The sequence below is a fragment of the Staurois parvus genome, unplaced genomic scaffold, assembly GCF_062004578.1.
Source record: "Staurois parvus isolate SC_StPar_1 unplaced genomic scaffold, SC_StPar_1.0 ptg000099l, whole genome shotgun sequence".
NCBI lineage: Eukaryota > Metazoa > Chordata > Amphibia > Anura > Ranidae > Staurois > Staurois parvus.
The window spans coordinates 6,646,488-6,665,839 of record NW_028317895.1 but is presented as its reverse complement, the minus strand read 5'-3'; the positions used below and the strand labels follow the sequence as shown (position 1 = coordinate 6,665,839).

The 19,352-nt window shown below is 41.1% G+C and overlaps 1 long non-coding RNA gene across 1 annotated transcript in view; it reads right to left on the bottom strand.

The window, feature by feature from the left end:
• Positions 1–19,352, bottom strand: part of LOC149467849 (uncharacterized) — a 61,780-nt gene that overhangs the window by 6,588 nt on the left and 35,840 nt on the right. The window lies entirely within an intron of this gene.

The window sequence follows — 19,352 nt, the reverse complement described above, 5'->3', positions numbered from 1 at the left end:
ATGAACTGCACCCGCCATTTTGGACTGTGCGCGCGCCCCGGGAGCACGCAGCATTGCGATCCGGTGCCCGCTGTGTCCTCCGATCGCTGTATGGGACCTCTGTGTGAGGTCCTGATCATGTGATCACTGATTGGTCAATCAGTGATCAAATGAATAGGTGTAAGCAAGATGTCACTTCTGGCATCATTGCTTACTATGTGTGAAATCTGTGAATGATCAGAGATCACATGGTACAAGGCTATTCACAACAGCTTTGTACCATGTGACAAGCTGTGACCAATCACAGCTCACACAGTATTTATCAATGGCTGCAAGAATGCAGCCAGAGAAAGAAGGATACATTATTGCTTTTACAGCCTTTATGGCTGTAAAAGCAATCAATGTAAAAAAAAAAAAAATCATCAGTGGTGACACTGTACTGCTAGGGTGACGGTATGTTAAAAAAAAAACATAATAAAAAAAATTAAATATGTAAAAACAAATTTTTGAAAATTTATAATTTTTTTGTTCTAAACTGATTTGGGTTATTTTTATTTTGTTTACTAAAAAGATAACTGAATACATTTTGCCCAAGAGTTAGGAAGAAATTATTTATTTGCAAAATTTTATAAGAACTTTTTTTTTTTCAAAATGTTTTTTAACTTATTCATTTTATATAGCAAAAAAAATAAAAATCCCAGTGGTGAATAAATGCCACCAAAATTAAAGTTTTATCTATCTAAAAAAAAATGCTAAAAAATTCATATGGGTACAGTGTTGCATGACTGCAGAATTGTCATTGAAAGGGTGACAGCACTGAAAGCTGAAAATTGGCCTGGACAGGAAGGGGGTAAAAGTGTCCGGACATGAAGTGGTTAATGACACTTTTCTATTTTGTACTTCCGACATGAATGTCAGCAGTTTCCTTTGTAGCTAAGTAGGTGATTTTCCATAGTAATTGTGCCCACACTGTACCAACTGTACCAGTGTGGGCACAATACTATTATTATTTAGCACAAGGCACCATAATATATTATATGTTAATGAGGTGATTTTCAAAACCTTATTAGTTGCCCACAGCAGAATGGTTTGAGAAACTATATCAAGCATTGGCATTTTATTTACAGCTACCAGTCAGATTTGATGCTTTTTTTCCCAAATTCAGGTTTGCGAGTGGAAGAGAGTTGGTTTTGGCAACAATATGCTAAGGCTTCATTCACACTTGAGTGTTTTTGTAGCCTGATGCTTGAAGCCCTGAAAATGCTCAAAAGTAAAAAAATCAATTGTTCTCAATGGTGCCTGTTTACACCTGATCCTGCCAACAGGCACCATAGAGAACAATTGATTTTTTTTAAGTTTTTGAAGGTTTTTGGAGCTTCAAGCTATAAAACACTCAAGTGTGAATGCAGCCTTAATTGAGCCCTATGTAGTCATCTTGTAGCAAATTTACTTTATGCTAACCATACAGTTTGGGCTTACTCAGCAAAGTCATGAATGATGTCCAGAGGGCATTAACACACTGCAACCAATCAGATTTCAGTTTACTGAAGACTGAATTATGATTGGCTACTAGTATGTGGTGTGGTGTTTTTTTTTTTTGTTTTGTTTTAAAGGGATTGTGTCCGCACCAGAGACACAGTATTTGTAAGAACATCCTTTGTAAAAGAGGAGGGAAAATACTTCTCTTTCTAGCAGCCTGTTTGCTGAAACGCCACATATTTACTGCTCCCCAGCCATCGTTGCCTGGTCTTCTTCTGGCGTTTGGCATATGTAGCCTTCTTGATTGGCTGGACCATGATGGCTTAAAGCTGGCTGCGAAGATTCCTCCATCTGTGTTGCGCAGTGAGATGGACAAATCTCCCTCTCAAATCACTTTTCTCTGATAGCTGGCACCAGTAGCTGTCAAAATATCTTTACAGCAGCTGCATATGACTGAATGCAGCAAATGTTCGACTCTTTTCCATCCAGCCCCTTTTTTTTTTTTTGATCCTTCAGTTGAATGATACCAGGCAGGAGGGTGGCGGCATGGCTACCCACAGATGGGTTTTAAGCCAGTCTATCAGGATTTGGCCAAAATTTTGTTTCTTTTGTCTGCATGTACACTGAGCTGCGCATGTGTGTGCATTTGCAAAAGAAGATTGTGAGCAAGCAGGTCATTTTTATTGAAAAGGAGACATGGTAGTAAAAAGTCTGCCTGCTCCCTTTTTTTGGGGGGGGGGGAGGTGGGGGTGGTAAATTTCTGCTTCAATGTGCATAGTAAAAAAAAAAAAAAAAAGGCATAAAGAGTTGGTGAAGATTGATCAGAATGTTTTGCCTCAGAGGTCAACAGAGGAAAATGAAAGACTGAAGACCTGTTTTGAAAAAGCCAGGCTTAGTGATTGATGTATTGTCAGCCATGTGTAGATGGGGGGCCCCTTTTTACCCATTTACAATTCTAACACCGTGAAACTACCTGGCAGAGCAGCCAGTGTCCTGAAGCAACTGTTTTCTCCAGCAAGTATATTGTTCAGTGTCCAGCAGGACAGGCTCAGTAGCCTGGGGTGACTTGCTACACATTATCTAATGCTGCCCCTCCCATGCATCCTAATGAAAGGAGTCTTCCATATACACACACACACACCTGCTCCCCCCCTCTCAAACACACATGCAATTACACTGTGGGGGGGATTACAGATTTACCAAACAACAATACTGTGAATATTTAACTAAAACACAGCTGAGCTTTGCCTCCAATTTAGGACAGATTTTGAGATCTTTGTGAGCAATGCCTGCTTTCACAAGCATTTCAGCTACTCCGCCAAAGCATATTTAAGCCAATGGAGCCCTTTGTCTTTCCTATAAAGACTGCCCTTACAGTATCAGTCCGCAACAATAGAGCATTTGGTAACAAAAAGCTCAATTAACAAAAACATAATTATTTTCCTTACCATGTATTATCTGCCTTTGGATTGCAATCCAAAATGTTTCAGATCATTAAAATGGATCTAAAATCTCATAAAATCTGTAACATGCTAATATAATTTCAAAAGTCAGTAAAAATCCATCTGTCTATGTTTTACTTGGAATCAATTTGATCCATTCTTTGAATGATTATGCCATAAAAATGCATGCTCCCATCAGCTTAATGTGCATTTTTATTCACTGCACAGACTATCTAGGGATCAGCTTTATCTCAGGAGAACAATAAGGACTGCCTGGGAGGTTCAAACTTGGCTGATTGATTCCTTTACCCAGAACCATGGGGCATGTGCAAGAGATAGCAGCGTGCCCACACATTTGTAATTGTTTCCCAAAGCAGCCATAATTACCCAGAGCAAGCAGTGATATTAATTTTCTATATACAGGCACCTGTAGACCAGTTCATTTACCAATTTTATTTTCAGTAAGCCTAATACAGGCCATAGAATTGTCGGCCGATAAACAAAAAATCGGTCATTGCTGCCACCAATGCTTACGAAAAACGGCCGTTTTTCGTAGATTTTCCAGCATGACCTGGGGCGGCCTGACAACTCATGAGGCCCCCGGGCAATAGGGGATCATGGGGCCCCTGTGTCCTTGCCCAAACTCAAAAATGCCTATGAAAAGGTACCAGGGGCATCCCTACTGACCCCGGGCCCTCGGGCAGTGTCCGAGTTTCCAAATAGTCAGTCCGCCCCTGAGCATGACCAATAAAAAGAAACGAGAAGAACCGTGAAAATCGGCCGACGACATTGCCTAACGGTGTGAATATCGGCCGATTATTCGTTCGGTCGACAATTCGGCCGATAAACATCCCGTCTATTGCCTGCATAAAGCTGGGTGCACACTAAAAGAAAATCAGATGAAAAATTCTGCATTCAGAACGATTGTTCGATTTTTGTATAGTGTGTACACAACTTTCAACATCTGATTCAGACTTTCCAAAGCAAAATTTGCAAGAAAAATCAGATAGGAAAGACCGTGCATATTAGGGAACAATGTACGACCAGGAAGAACATATAACGAACATAAATTTTGGAAACCCGAAACAATTGTATGCATAATAGCCAACAGTAGTAGAAAGATCAGATGTGGAATCCAAATAAAAAATAATGTAAGGAGACAAAACCAAAGAATCTGCAACACTCCGAATGTATGACACTGAAAGGCGAGGCTACAGGGTCACTTGTACATTACATCATTTACTAATCTACGCTACCATGTTTCTGCATCAAACAAAAAAAAAGCTTTTGGATTTCCGTACAATTAGTACCATCCTTGGGTGCAACTTGCTTCAAAACATCGAGGAAAACCAAGCGATTGTTTGCCCGGTTTTCTTATAGTGTGTACCCAGCTTTAAAAATCTTTCAGTGGCTCAAACAGAAAATAACAGTGAGCCAAAGCAGATGGGGAAAAATAGGTAAATGATGATTTTTTTCCTGTAAAAAAATGCAGTGGTATCTACTCCTTCCCAAGTTCTCGATGTACTTCTATTAGTTCTGCTCTAGGATGCATTGGAATCAGGGGCGGACTGACCATTCGTGCACTCGGGCATTGCCCGAGGGCCCAGGGTCAGTAGGGGGCCCCATGAGATGCCCCTAGTACCTTTCATAGGCTTTTTTTGGGTGTGGTTTGAGTGTGGGTGAGGACACAGGGGCCCCATGATCCCCTATTGCCCGGGGGCCCCATGAGTTGTCAGTCCGCCCCTGGTGTGGTAGAATGATGGGATCACACTCTCTAATTACTGGATTCACCAAATTATATTTTTATTCTTCATCAAAGATTATCTATAAATGTAGCAAAATGCCATAAATGGAATAATGATGGCCACGACAGATGAGTTGAGCTGGGGAATCCTACAGATACCTCAGTACTGGAGTCAGTGTTAATCAGGTATTTACAGTACCTAAGTAATACTCCATGCTCCTTACTTCTTGAGGTGGTCCTGTCTGTTGCTTGCAATATGAATTCCTAAAGAGCACATGGTTATCCAGGATCCTTCTGCCTGACACGCGGTTGAGATGGCATACCCCTCTGGTTGCTTTCATAGACCTGTATGCCCACTGAGCAGCTTGACTGATTACCAACATTATAGCAACCTCCAACATTAGTATTGGTCCTCTTGAGGCATATGAGAAATAAACCAACTGAACTGAACGTGAGCAGGGGTGGACTGACCATTTGAAACTCGGGCACTGCCCGAGGGCCCGGGGTCAGTAGGGGGCCCTATGAGATGCCGCTGGTACCTTTTTCATAGGCTTTTTTGAGTTTGGGCAAGGACACGGGCCCCATGATCCCCTATTGCACGGGGGCCCCATGAGTTGTCAGTCCGCCCCTGATTGGAATATTGTCCATTTGACATTTGTATAGCATCTACATGCATATATTTTAGATTAGGGCTATTTTTGTCTATTTTTTATCTAGTCTGAGTATATGGGAACAGACAATATAGTGCTTCCTATTTTCAGTGTGAACACCTGATACTGCTACTCCTGACACGAGTGTGCGGGGAAAGGAAAAAGTTGGAAGAGTTTGTAGATTTTCAAAAATTACATAGACATGTATTTTTAATACAGTGAATGAGACATTCGCTGATGGTTGAATCATTCATCAACTTCCAAAATGCCTTCTGCAGGAAGATGCACCTGCCTTGTATGTTGCATAAAGTGTATGAATAGGCGGAGGCTATCTATAGATGTAAGATGGTGCTTAGGTGTGCAGTCACAATTTGCCCATCGGTCATTTTTCTGAAAGCTCATTGACTGAACATTATCTCAGTAGAGACTTCTCAAAGCCCAAAACAGCATGTTTATCTTGAAAAGACAGCGGCAATAATTGTCATAATGATTATTGCCCAATAAAACCAAAAAGCACCTGTAGACAACCTAAACCCTACTAAATTCATTACTGTTAGTTAATTACAGAGCAACCATTAAGACTGTACTTTCCTTAATTACAGAAAACTGTGGAAGGATTATGGCTGAATTGTCCTCCTAATTACTAATCTAGATTTGATCCATGTAAAGTCAGATTTTTTTTTTCTGTCTCAAAAACTAGTTTTTAGTGAATTACAATGGTTTTAAGTCTGCCACACTGATGCAAATGTTCCACCTTTTGACCTTTTTATTTTCAGCAGGGAGTGCTCTATTAGTCCGTGGCACCTTATTTGAGTGACAATACAATTGGACTAAGAAAACACAAGCCTATCTAAATTAACCCTAAACCGGAGTTTAATTAGATGCGCAACCCCCACTGTATAAGAAGTTCCATTTGCCACAGCTTGGCATGATGTATTGATGTATTCTTAGGATAACTGGGTGGCATCATATGTTTTTTTTAGCCAAATCAAACAATGCAGGAAACTGTATAATGTAGATTGCTGTGGCTTAGTGGTTAGCACTTCTGCTTTGAAGCACTGGGGTCTTTAGTTTGAATCCCAGTCAGGCTACAATCTGTATGATGTTTGCATGTTCTCCCTGCACTTGTGTGTGTTTCCTTTGGGTGCTCAAGGTTCCTCCTAAACTCCAAAGACATGCTGATAGGTTACCTAGCTCGTTTCCAAACTGAACCTTAGAAGTTCTTTGGGAGTAAACTGCTACATGAATTGTCAGTACTGTATAAATGCCTCTAATAAAATATAAATCACTGGTTCTCAGTCAGTGGTATGTGGACCCTTGGGGGGGGTGCAACTGGTAAGTTTAACGATAACTCATATATAACAGGAATCAGTAAGTGTATTTATTTAAATCATGGGTTTTTGGGAAATTTTTGGTATGCCTTACTAGGAAAAAAAATTGGGACCTTCTAAAGGGATGCATCTGTCAAGATGTGTTTGTGTTGCTTTGAACAGAAGACTGTTCTTCAGGATCTGTTTGGCTGCATGTTTGGAGAACCATTTTTTTTTTTGCTTCTGGTTGTAAAGCGTTTTTGGAGCTGTGTTTGAAGTTTTATTTGGGATTTTTAAATCTAGAGCTTTTACGCCTACATTTGACCTCTTTCTGGCTCTAAAGCTTGTGTACCTCAATTTTTACATAGCACACATATCGTTTTCAGTGCATTTTCTGAATTATTCCCAATATTGCCCATGTGGCAGAGCAAGCCATTATAAACATAGCTATCCTCAGAATGTTGGTGGATATTATCAGATTCGGCTTTGACCTGAACTGTGGTATGTTCCATTGGTTAACCATTTTCCCTCCAGAGGATTTACCCCCCTTTCTGACCAGGCCATTTTTTTGCGATACGGCGTTGCGTTATTTTAACTGATAATTACATGGTCATGCAACCATGTACATAACTTAAATTTATGTCTTTTTTTCCCCATAAATAGAGCTTTCTTTCAGTGGTATTTGATCACCTCTGCATTTTTTATTTTTTACGTTATACACAAAAAAAAAAACGACAATTTTGAAAAAAAAAAACCAATATTTTTGCTATAAAACATATCCAACAAAAAAATTTCAAAAATCAAATTTCGTCATAAATTTAGGCCAAAATGTATTCTGCTACATGTCTTTGCTAAAAAAAAATCCCAAGACGTGTAAATTATTTGGTTTACGCGAATGTTATAGCGTCTACAAATGGTGGTATACATGCTGAAATTTTTTTTTTTTATTTTGATTATACTAGTAATGGCAGTGATCAGCGACTTATAGCAGGACTCCAAGACTGTGGTGGGTATTCTGACACTGGGTGGGAACTGACTAACTGCAATTGACATCCCCAGTGACACTAATACAGTGACCAGTGCTAATAAAAAGCACTGACACTGGGCAGGAAGGGAATAACTTTTCGCGATCAAAAGGGTCAACTGTGTGTGTTTTACTATGTGTGCTGTTTTACTAGAGAGGCATGCTGTTTTGTATCTCTCTGCTGTGCTGTTTACATAAGTGCCGGCCGGAACCCAGTGACTGATATCCCTAGCCACCAATAGCGGAGCCGGTAGGGCCCCTACCCGGGAATGCCAATCACGTGTATATATATGTGATTTTGTGCAGCCCTGCAGCAGTACTTCTGCTATAGGGTGGCGGGCAAGCAGTTAAGGACTAATTTCAGTCTGTTATGGCTCCTAGTAAATACTGTAAGCATCCTTTCCCTAAACAGGTAATTAGGACTGTTGCATGGTAATATAATCTTTCCTTGACTTAGGTGATGAGAAGAGAAGCAATAAGGCAGCATCAAGCCAGGGTGATGAGCAAAGTGCAGTAACCCATAGCAACTGGAAATTGCTTGATCTTTTTGGTTGTTAAGGATTATGCTCTTTACACATCCTTGTTGCAATTGGTCTGTTGGTTCCTAAGGCTCCCTACTGTGGCTTGATTCACACTACTGTGATGTGCTTTTCATATGATTTTCAGTGCAATTATGTAGTTCAACTTTAATGTCACTTGGATGTGGTTTGGATATTCTATGGAGCCAATTCACACTGAAACTGTCACATTCATGTGAACGGGCACCATTGAAAAAATTGTAATTTCCCTTGTCATGCAATTCTGCAGAACTCAACTCTACAAAAAAGTGGCAAACACCCCAAACTAAAACTGGCCTATGCAGCAAGGTGCACATAGAAGAACAATGCACATCACAAACAAAGGAATTCCCAGCACACTTACCAGCCAGCCTGCAAAATAACCGAATTGGCCCTGTCTAACCGTTTACGTTAAAAGCTTTCCAGAGCTTTCATAATAGGAGCACATAAAAGAAAGGATAGATTAGGGGCAGGTAAGCCAGGAGGGAGCCCACACCTCATTAAAAGCACAGGGATGCACATGACGCCCAGCAAGAGCATAAATGCCAGCAAAGGCATCCAGTGCGTCCCTGCACCCAATTCATCCACCTGTATAAAAAAGTGGCAACCACCCCAACCTATAACTGGCCTTAGGGCAATGCACATCACAAACAAAGGATTTTCCAACACACTTACCAGTCAGCCTGAAAAACAACTGAATTGGCCTTTTCTATACATAAATAATAATATATATACAGAAATAAAATAAAAATGTAAACATTTTTTGAAAAATTATAATTTTTTTTATAAACTGATTTGGGTTATTTTGTTTTTTACCAAAAAGATAGCTGATTACATTCTGGCAAATGTTTATGAAGAAAGATTATTTATTTGCAAAATTTTATAAGAAAAACACTTTTTCTTTCAAAATTTCTCATCTTTTTCATTTATATAGCAAAAGAAAAAAATCTCAGTGGTGAATAAATACCACCAAAAGAAAGTTTTATCTGTCGCAAAAAATGTCATTTGGGTACATTGTTGCATGACCACGCAATTGTCATTCAAAGTGTGACAGCTCTGAAAGCTGAAAATTGTCCTGGACTGGAAGGGAGTGAAAGTGTCTGGACTTGAAGTGGTAAATAGATTGTGCTATCAGGCTGTAATGTCATTTTGGAAGGTTAGAATTTATACATTTCCTTCCTTACTTTATAAAGCTTGGATTTGTAATAACTATTAAAGTGATTGTAAACCCTGTTACATGTGCTCCAATGTGCAGAATTGTCCGAGGCGTTTGGGAAGCGGTAAAAACGCTTCCCAAACGCCTTTCTGCCGCCTGCACACAACGCTAGTTTGAATGTAGCCTCACACACCTGGTTGATAAATCACTGCAATCACAGATAAATACACAAGTGTAAAATACCTTTACCCTGGCTGTGGGTTACTACAAGTAAACAGACACACCCGTTTAATGGTAAATGCTCTTAATCTATTGAAATGGGTTAGAATAAATGGCAAATGAACATACCGTAAATGAGCAAACAGCTGATAGATTATAACACAGTTAGACAGAGTAATAAATATGTTAAATTGGCAAAAATTAGATTTTACTGTATACCCCTGACTAGAATCAGGAGGGTAAGTTAGTAAATCAGCAATAAACAATATTAGTAAATGTTAAATGCAGTATAAATGATGATAACACTACACTAGGTTAGAGTGCACTCTAGGGGATTGGCTGGGATGTAGCGTCTCTTACGAGGTACCGCTTTAAAAAAACCCTCACCCCAAAAAAAGGCACCAACTGTTAGGGACAGTTTTTAGTCCTGACTCTTCAGCTGGCTAAATGTTGGAGCGTGTCGGCACGCGTTAAGGAAGTCAATAAGGCTGCAGGCAGTATTAGGACTGTAGGGTAGCTGGCGGGTAGTTCCTAATGGCTCATTTGCTAACAGTGGTAACAAGTAGCTGCTGCAAGCCCCTCTCACTAGACCAAACAACACAGCAGCAGTGGTCGCTCCAATTGGGTATCCACCCACTCTGGGTTGCCCGTGGCGAATCTGGTAGGCATCTTCATCCCTCTACTAAATCTGGTCACATGCCTCTGATTATCCCTCACAGGGCAGTGGGCTTCCACTAACACAAGATCTTTCTCTCTTAAATGGAGCCCCTCAACATGGTCCTGTCACATCACTCTCCTGTCACACTCTACCTGGGTAGCACTGACTGAGAAGAACAATTTTTCTTGAAACATCTGGTTCTCTCCTCCTTACAGCTGATTGATCCAGTGCTATTGTTAGGGGGGGGGGAAGGATCACTACATTAGGATATGGCTGGTTTGTGTAGATGAGGAGGATCAAGCTGAATTTTGAGTTTGATGTGGCTAGGATTTCTACCCAGCTATTATATCTCCAGCTTATGGGAAGGATCACTACATTAATATATGGCTGGTTTGTGTAGATGAGGAGGATCAGGATGACTTTTGAGTTTGATGTGGCTAGGATTTCTACCCAGCCATTATATCTCCAGCTTATGGGAAGGATCACTACATTAGGATATGGCTGGTTTGTGTAGATGAGGAGGATCAGGCTGAATTTTGAGCTTGATGTGGCTAGGATTTCTACCCAGCCATTACACCTCCAGCTTATGGGAAGGATCACTACATTAGGATATGGCTGGTTTGTGTAGATGAGGAGGATCAGGATGAATTTTGAGTTTGATGTGGCTAGGATTTCTACCCAGCCATTACACCTCCAGCTTATGGGAAGGATCACTACATTAGGATATGGCTGGTTTGTGTAAATGAGGAGGATCAGGATGACTTTTGAGTTTGATGTGGCTAGGATTTCTACCCAGCCATTACATCTCCAGCTTATGGGAAGGATCACTACATTAGGTTATGGCTGGTTTGTGTAGAAGAGGAGGATCAGGCTGAATTTTGAGCTTGATGTGGCTAGGATTTCTACCCAGCCATTACACCTCCAGCTTATGGGAAGGATCACTACATTAGGATATGGCTGGTTTGTGTAGATGAGGAGGATCAGGCTGAATTTTGAGTTTGATGTGGCTAGGATTTCTACCCAGCCATATCTCCAGCTTATGGGAAGGATCACTACATTAGGATATGGCTGGTTTGTGTAGATGAGGAGGATCAGGATGAATTTTGAGTTTGATGTGGCTAGGATTTCTACCCAGCCATTATTTATCTCCAGCTTATGGAGAGGATCACTACATTAGGATATGGCTGGTTTGTGTAGATGATTAGGATCAGGCTGAATTTTGAGTTTGATGTGGCTAGGATTTCTACCTAGCCATTATATCTCCAGCTTATGGGAAGGATCACTACATTAGGATATGGCTGGTTTGTGTAAATGAGGAGGATCAGGCTGAATTTTGAGTTTGATGTGGCTAGGATTTCTACCCAGCCATTATTTATCTCCAGCTTATGGAGAGGATCACTACATTAGGATATGGCTGGTTTGTGTAGATGAGGAGGATCAGGCTGAGTTTTGAGCTTGATGTGGCTAGGATTTCTACCCAGCCATTATATCTCCAGCTTATGGGAAGGATCACTACATTAGGATATGGCTGGTTTGTGTAGATGAGGAGGATCAGGATGAATTTTGAGTTTGATGTGGCTAGGATTTCTACCCAGCCATTATTTATCTCCAGCTTATGGGAAGGATCACTACATTAGGATATGGCTGGTTTGTGTAGATGAGGAGGATCAGGATGAATTTTGTGTTTGATGTGGCTAGGATTTCTACCCAGCCATTATATCTCCAGCTTATGGGAAGGATCACTACATTAGGATATGGCTGGTTTGTGGAGATGAGGAGGATCAGGCTGAATTTTGAGTTTGATGTGGCTAGGATTTCTACCCAGCCATTATATCTCCAGCTTATGACAGCTAACATTGGTGTTGTAAAAAAAAACAATTACTGGTCTATTAAGGGCTGATAATTTGCTCAGCTGTCAGTCTTTTTTGGTATCCAAAAATCAGCCACTGGCCCTTCATTCTACTATCACAATACCCTCATTGGCAGCTGTGTCAAGGGAACTTTCTTGATGTGATATGTGTCAGTTACATGACTGCACAGTGGGGCTACAGTATATGAATTCATGTGATTGGTATCAGTGTTCCTCCTTCTAATGCTGGCTATACACTTGCAGAATTATGTTAAAAAATGTTCATTATAAAAACCTTTGTTCTGTTCAATTTTCTAATCATTAGTGGGTCAAATTGATGTTTGTTTTTAAAGGCAGTGATGAGAAATATAAAAAAAATAGCATTAAAATTTTTTCTCAACCAAATGAATTTCTATCAGTGTATGTGGTTTTCATTTGGTAAAGTCTGTTCATTCCAAAAGTTAAAAGCAAATGTGATCTTTATCTACTATCGAAGGATATTTATCAAGTCAAAAAAATTAAGGGAACGCTTTGAAAACACATCAGATCTCAATGGGAAAAAATATCATGCTGGATATCTATACTGATATGGACTGGGTAATGTGTTAGGAACATAAGGATGCCCCATCGTTTGATGGAAATGAAAATTATCAACCTACAAAGGATTGAATTCGAAGACACCCTGAAAATCAAAGTGAAAAAATGATGCAGCAGGCTAGTCCATTTTGCTGAAATTTCATTACAGCAACTCAAAATGGTACTCAGTAGTTTGTATGGCCCCCATGTGCCTGTATGCATACCTGACAATGTCAGCGCATTCTCCTAATGAGACCACGGATGGTGGTATTGCCTCACAGATATGGACCATTACTGAGCTCCTGGACAGTCTGAGGTTCAACCTGGCGGCGTTGGATGGACAAAAACATGATATCCCAGAGGTGTTCTATTGGATTTAGGTCAGGCAAGCATGAGGGTCATTCAATGGTATAAATTCCTTCATCCTCAAGGAACTGCCTGCATATTCTTGCCACATGAGGCTAGGCATTGTCATGCACCAGGAGGAATCCAGGACCCACTGCACCAGTGTAGGTCTAACAATGGGTCCAAGGATTTCATCCCCATACCTAATGGCAGTCAGGGTGCCATTGTCTAGCCTGTAGAGGTCCGTGTGTCCCTCCATGGAAATGCCTCCCCAGACCATCACTGACCCACCACCAAAACATGCTGAACGATATTACAAGCAGCATAAGGGTCTCCACGGCTTCTCCAGACCCTTTCACGTCTGTCACGTGCTCAGGGTGAACCTGCTCTCATCTGTGAAAAGCACAGGGTGGCAGACCTTCCAATTCTGGTGTTCAGAGCCCAATAGAGGATGTGGGGCTCTCAGGCCACCCTCATGAAGTGTGTTTCTGATTGTTTGTTCAGAGACATTCATGCCAGTGACCTGCTGGAGGTCATTTTGTAGGGCTCTGGCAGTGCTCATCCTGTTCCTTCTTGCACAAAGGAGCAGATACCGGTCCTGCTGATGTGTTGGGGACCTTCGACGGCCCTGTCCAGCTCTCGTAGAGTAACTACCTGCCTCCTGGATTCTCCTCCATGCTCTTGAGACTGTGCTGGGACACAGCAAATCTTCTGGCAATGGCACATATTGATGTGCCATCCTGCAGAAGTTGGACTGCCTGTGCAACCTCTATAGGGTCCAGGTAACGCCTCATGCTACCAGTAGTGACACAGACCCTAGCCAAACGCAAAACTTGTGAAAAACAGACAGAAAAGATGAGTAGGGAAAAAAATGTCAATGGCCTCCACCTGTAAAACCATTCCTGTTTTGGTAGTTGTCTCATTGTTGCCCATCTGGTGCACCTGTTGTTAATTTCATTAACACCAAAGCAGCTGAAACTGACTAACAACACCATCTGCTACTGCAAACAGATCAATATCCCAGGAGTTTAATTGACTTGATTCTATACTCTGATTAAAAAGTGTTCCTTTAATTTTTTTGAGCAGTGTATGGAAGATTTGTATTCGAAAATCTACTTGTGTATAGCCAGCTTCAGCCAATGCCAACAAAGAGTGAACAGACTGACAGAGCCACCATCTGCCCAGCCCCAGCCACTTTGCAAAATAAATGAGGAAAGACAAAACAGAGGGCGCACAGGCCTAGTGCATTACCATAAAAAATGTTTAATAAAAAATAAAGTAGGTGTTGTACTCACAAACGACAATATAGTCAAGGCACATCATAAAGAACAGCTGGGTCAACACCGCGCTGAGTAACAGTCCACAATAGGGAGTTTAGACATCCAAAAGGCTGACTCGTTTCGAGGACTTGCCTCTTCCTCAGAGCCAGTCCATTTGAGGGCAGCAAGGTGTGCATGTTCCAGGACATTCTTAATGTGGTTGTAGCCTGCATCGAGTCCATCCCCAAGCGCAGGAGCATTTGTGTTTGCTGGTACTTTGCAAACTAAAGCTGGCTATAGATGCTTTTTTTTCTGTTCAACTAGTGGACTGAACAAAAAAATAAAACAGATTCCTCCAGCCACACAAACAAGGTGGATGGAGGAAGAATTCCACCCCATACCAAGACATTGTATTCTGACAGTGTGGCTCGGCGCTGTCAGAATACACTGATCAGTGGCTACAATATCCTTTGTGGCTCTTGAAAGATGCATCTACATGAAAGTTTTTGTGTCCAGAGTTCAGCTTTAAATTACGTTTAGCTTCCAGAAATGCATGAAAAATGCAAGTTAACCTCCTTGGCGGTATGATTCTTTCCGATTTTTGGTGCTGAAAGCGGTACCATTTTTTTGCATGGAAATATGTATTTTTTTTATTTTAGGCCTGTAATTCTTAGGAATAACTCACTGAAATCTGTCCGAACAAGAGTCTAGTAAACATCCCGGGTAGGATAAAATTTGAAACACGTAATCATAAATTATAATTTAATAAATAATCATAAAAAATAATAATATAATAATAATACATTTAATTCAATAATATAATCAAACCAAAAACACTGAAATTTGAAATATAGCGCCAAGTTAGCACATTGCTGAGCATAGTCGCAAAATCGTTTTCAGTGTCTGATGACGATTTTCCCCACAAATCATTATCACTCAATTCTGCAAGTGGTTCTGATTTACTATCGCTGTTCTCTAGCTGATCTAAAACCGCTTTTGACCTAAAGGGACGCTTTTTGGACGCCATGGACTTTTCTCAGTTTCCAGGCAGAAAGAACAGACAAAATGCAGGCAGGGCGCAGGACAAAGCACTCGGGACAAAATGTATGTAAAATGGGTTGAGACAGCAATGTTTTACTATGTAAAATGTAAAAAAAAAAAAAAAGACATTTTTTTAAATTTTTAAATTTCCCGCCGCCAGCGGCGCCCGTACGTCCCGACGTCACAGGGACAGGACACAGAAGCCGGATGCCGGCATCGGCCGGAGGAGATGGCCGGGGACGCTGCAGGGGACACATGGTGGGAGCGCAGGGTAAGGTAAGTGAAGAACACATGCCGGAGCAGTGCCGCATGGTATTCCCGAGTGTAGCTCGGGGTTACCGTTTGTGGTACTGAAATGTTACCCCGAGCTACACTCGGGAATACCGCCAAGGAGGCTACACCCATACAATATATTAATTTTTATACATAGAGTTGCACAGAGAAGTGGGCAGCAGCACAGTGGCTAAATGGTTAGCACTTCCACCTGGCAGTACTCAGGTTGTTGGTTCAAATCCCAACCACGGCACCACCTGCCTGGAGTTTGCATGTTCTCCCTGTGCCTGCATGGGTTTCCTCTGGGTACTCCGGTTTCCTCCCACACTCCAAAGACATGCTGGTAGGTTAATTGGCTCCTGTCTAAATTGGCCCTAGTATATGTACATATGAATGTGAGTTAGGGGCTTTAGATTGTACACCCCTTGAAGGTTAGGGACTGATGAGAATGTACAGTTGCAAGAAAAAGCATGTGAACCCCTTGGGATTATGTGGAGTTTTGCATGAATTGGGCATAAAATGTGCTTTGAATGTCATCTAAGTCACAACAATAGAAGAACACAGTCTGCTGAACATAATACTACACAAACATTAGATGTTGCCATGGTTTAATTGCACATAACATGTAAACATTCACAGTGTAGGGAGGAAAAAGTATGTGAACCTTTGGACTTAATAACTGGTTGACCCTCCTTTGGCAGCAATAACCTCAACCAAACGTTTCCTGTAGTTGCAGATCAGACCTGCACAACGATCTGGAGTAATTTTGGACTACTCCTCTTCACAAAACTGTTTCAGTGTAGCAATATTCTTGGGATGTCTGGTGTGAATCGCTCTCTTAAGGTCATGCCACAGCATTTCAATCGGGTTGAGGTCAGGACTCTGACTGGGCCACTCCAGAAGGCGTATTCTGTGCTGTTGCAGCCATTGTTTTGTTGAATTACTTGTATGCTTTGGGTCATTGTCCTGTTGCATCACCCATCCTCTGCGGAGCTTCAGTTGGCGGACAGATGGTCGTACGCTTTCCTGCAAAATGTCTTGATAAACTTGGAATTCATTTTCCCATCAATGACAACAATCCGTCCAGGCCCTGAGGCAGCAAAGCAGCCCCAAACCATGATGCTCCCTCCGCCATGTTTTACAGTGGGGATGAGGTTTTGATGTTGGTGTGCTGTGCCTTTTTTTCTCCACGCATAGTGTTGTGTGTTCTTCCCAAACAACTCAATCTTGGTTTCATCTGTCCACAGTATATTTTGCCAGTAGTGCTGTGAAACATCCAGGTGCTCTTTTGCAAACTTCAAACATGCTGCAATATTCTTTTTGGACAGCAATGGCTTCCTCCGTGGTGTCCTCCCATGTACTCCATTCTTGTTTAATGTTTTCCTTATTGTAGATGTGTCAACAAAAATGTTAGCATGTGCCAGAGATTTCTGTAGGTCTTTAGCTGACACTCTGGGATTCTTCTTTACCTCATGCAGCATTCTGCGCTGTGCTCTTGCAGTCATTTTTACAGGACAACCACTCCTAGGGAGAGTAGCAACAGTGCTAAACTTTCTCCATTTGTAGACAGTCTGTCTTACCATGGACACATGAACATCAAGGCTTTTAGAGATACTTTTGTAACCCTTTCCAGCTTCATGCAAGTCAACAATTCTTGATCGTAGGTCTTCTGAGAGCTCTTTTCTGCGAGGCATGGTTCACATCAGACAGTGCTTCTTGAAACCAGTAAACCCAAAACAGGTGTGTGTTTTTTAAGGGCAGGACAGCTGTCAGCAACACATCCAATATCATCACACTGATTGGAGTCAAGGTTGGCTCACTCCTGGCTCCAATTAGCTCTGGGAGAAGTCATTTAGCTAGGGCCTCACATACTTTTTCCACCCTGCACTGTGAATGTTTACATGTTATGTGCAATTAAACCATGGCAACATCTAATGTTTGTGTAGTATTATGTTCAGCAGACTGTGTTCTTCTATTGTTGTGACTTAGATGACGTTCAGAGCACATTTTATGCCCAATTCATCCAAACTCCATGTAATCCCAAGGGGTTCACATACTTTTTCTTGCAGCTGTATAATATATATATGTAAAGCACTGAGTAAATTGACAGTGCTATATAAGTACCTGAAATAAATAAATAAATAAGTGCAACTCCCTCTGCATACATTAAAAGCACATGGTAAAATCTATTATAATGGTAAAAAAATACTTCCAATGCATTATAAAAATGCAGTTAAAATCCACATTTGTAGACACAGAAAACTGTAAAGCTGACCATAGATAAATCGAAATTTGACTTTTTCAGCAGGGACTGGCTGAATTTCAATCCATGCATTGCCGTTCCCGCTCGACAGAAGTCGATCAAGCCATAGATTGTATTCTGCATACAATGTCTCAGCAAGGAGTATTCCTCCATCCACCTCTCTTGTGTGCACAGGAAATCCATTTGCTTTTTTTTCTCTTTCTTTTTTATAGTTTAGCCCACTGGCTTTTCGGAAAAAAATAGTAATCTATGGCCATCTTAAAGTGGAACTACGCTACATCTGAGCACCACAAACCAAACACACTATTTAGTTAATTTTTATTATTCAACGTAAATTAACCCATCCATGTTTCCATGCTTTATTTTGCTGAGAAATCACATTGAAATACACCCCCTAGCTTTTCTAGCCGTGGCCACCTTCAGATATTTCTAGCAGCATTTACTTCCCAGGATCCATCTGTCCTTAGCTCAGGCATGCAGACAGGAGGGTGCACTTAGTGGAGAAAACAGCTCCTTCCCTCCTGAAGACTCCTGGGATGTATCTTATCATTTGCCTAGGCTTAAAAACCGGGAAGTAACTAAGAAACATAAAAAAAAGTTTAAAATAAGTAAATGTGATATGCTTTCCTATCTATTTACTAAGGCTAGCAGCATAAGGATTGCAAATAATCAATGATGGAGAGAGTGAAGTTTTCCTTTCAAGCAGTTCCTGCTTCAAGATGGGATTTTATAGTTTTTCACCACATTCACTGATCCAGGTGGACTCAGAAGTGTGTTAAATTTTAGGAAATAAATAACTGATCCTAAACATTTTTTATTATACAGGATTTATAAAGCGCCAACACTTTGTGCAGTGCTTTCCAACATGAGGACAGACAGTGCAATTACAATACAATTTAATACAGTAGGAAAAAGAGGGCCCTGCTCGTTAGAGCTCATGTCGAATTTGAAACGATCTCCAGTCAGAAAGTCACCAGCTCTGCTTGGTTTGTTAAGAGTTTCTGGCACAAAGAGGAATTCACTAGACTCCAATACTGCTTTGTTTTCCATAAAAGTCTTGATGCTGTAAACAACTGGTCCTACACTAGCTTCATGCATTTTGTAAGTTCAGAGAAAGGAGGGTGGGATGTATTTGAACCTCTGACAGCCAAGGACAGATTTCATATGTCATGGCTGTACTCACTCTTTGGTGGCCAGTGACGTATGGTATACTGTACATCAAAGCAATCAAAGCGTTATACTGAGAGTTTGTTTTAATTCTTGTCCTTTGCTTCTCTGCTAAATGTACAAGTGATCTGACAGCTGTAAAATTTTTGCTCTCCTCTCTGCAACTATCTGACTTCTGGTTCTGCAACTTGGTTGGTGCCAGACAAGGTGGTTGCAGCATCTCAGAAACTACAGGCCTTCTGCCAGTGAAATCTGTTACAGTGAGTAATTGCCACAGCAGACAGAAAGCCACAGTGCAGGCGGAGGAGAACTACGGCCCAGGGGTTGCATTTTGTAAAATATTTTGTTTGATAACTTTTTA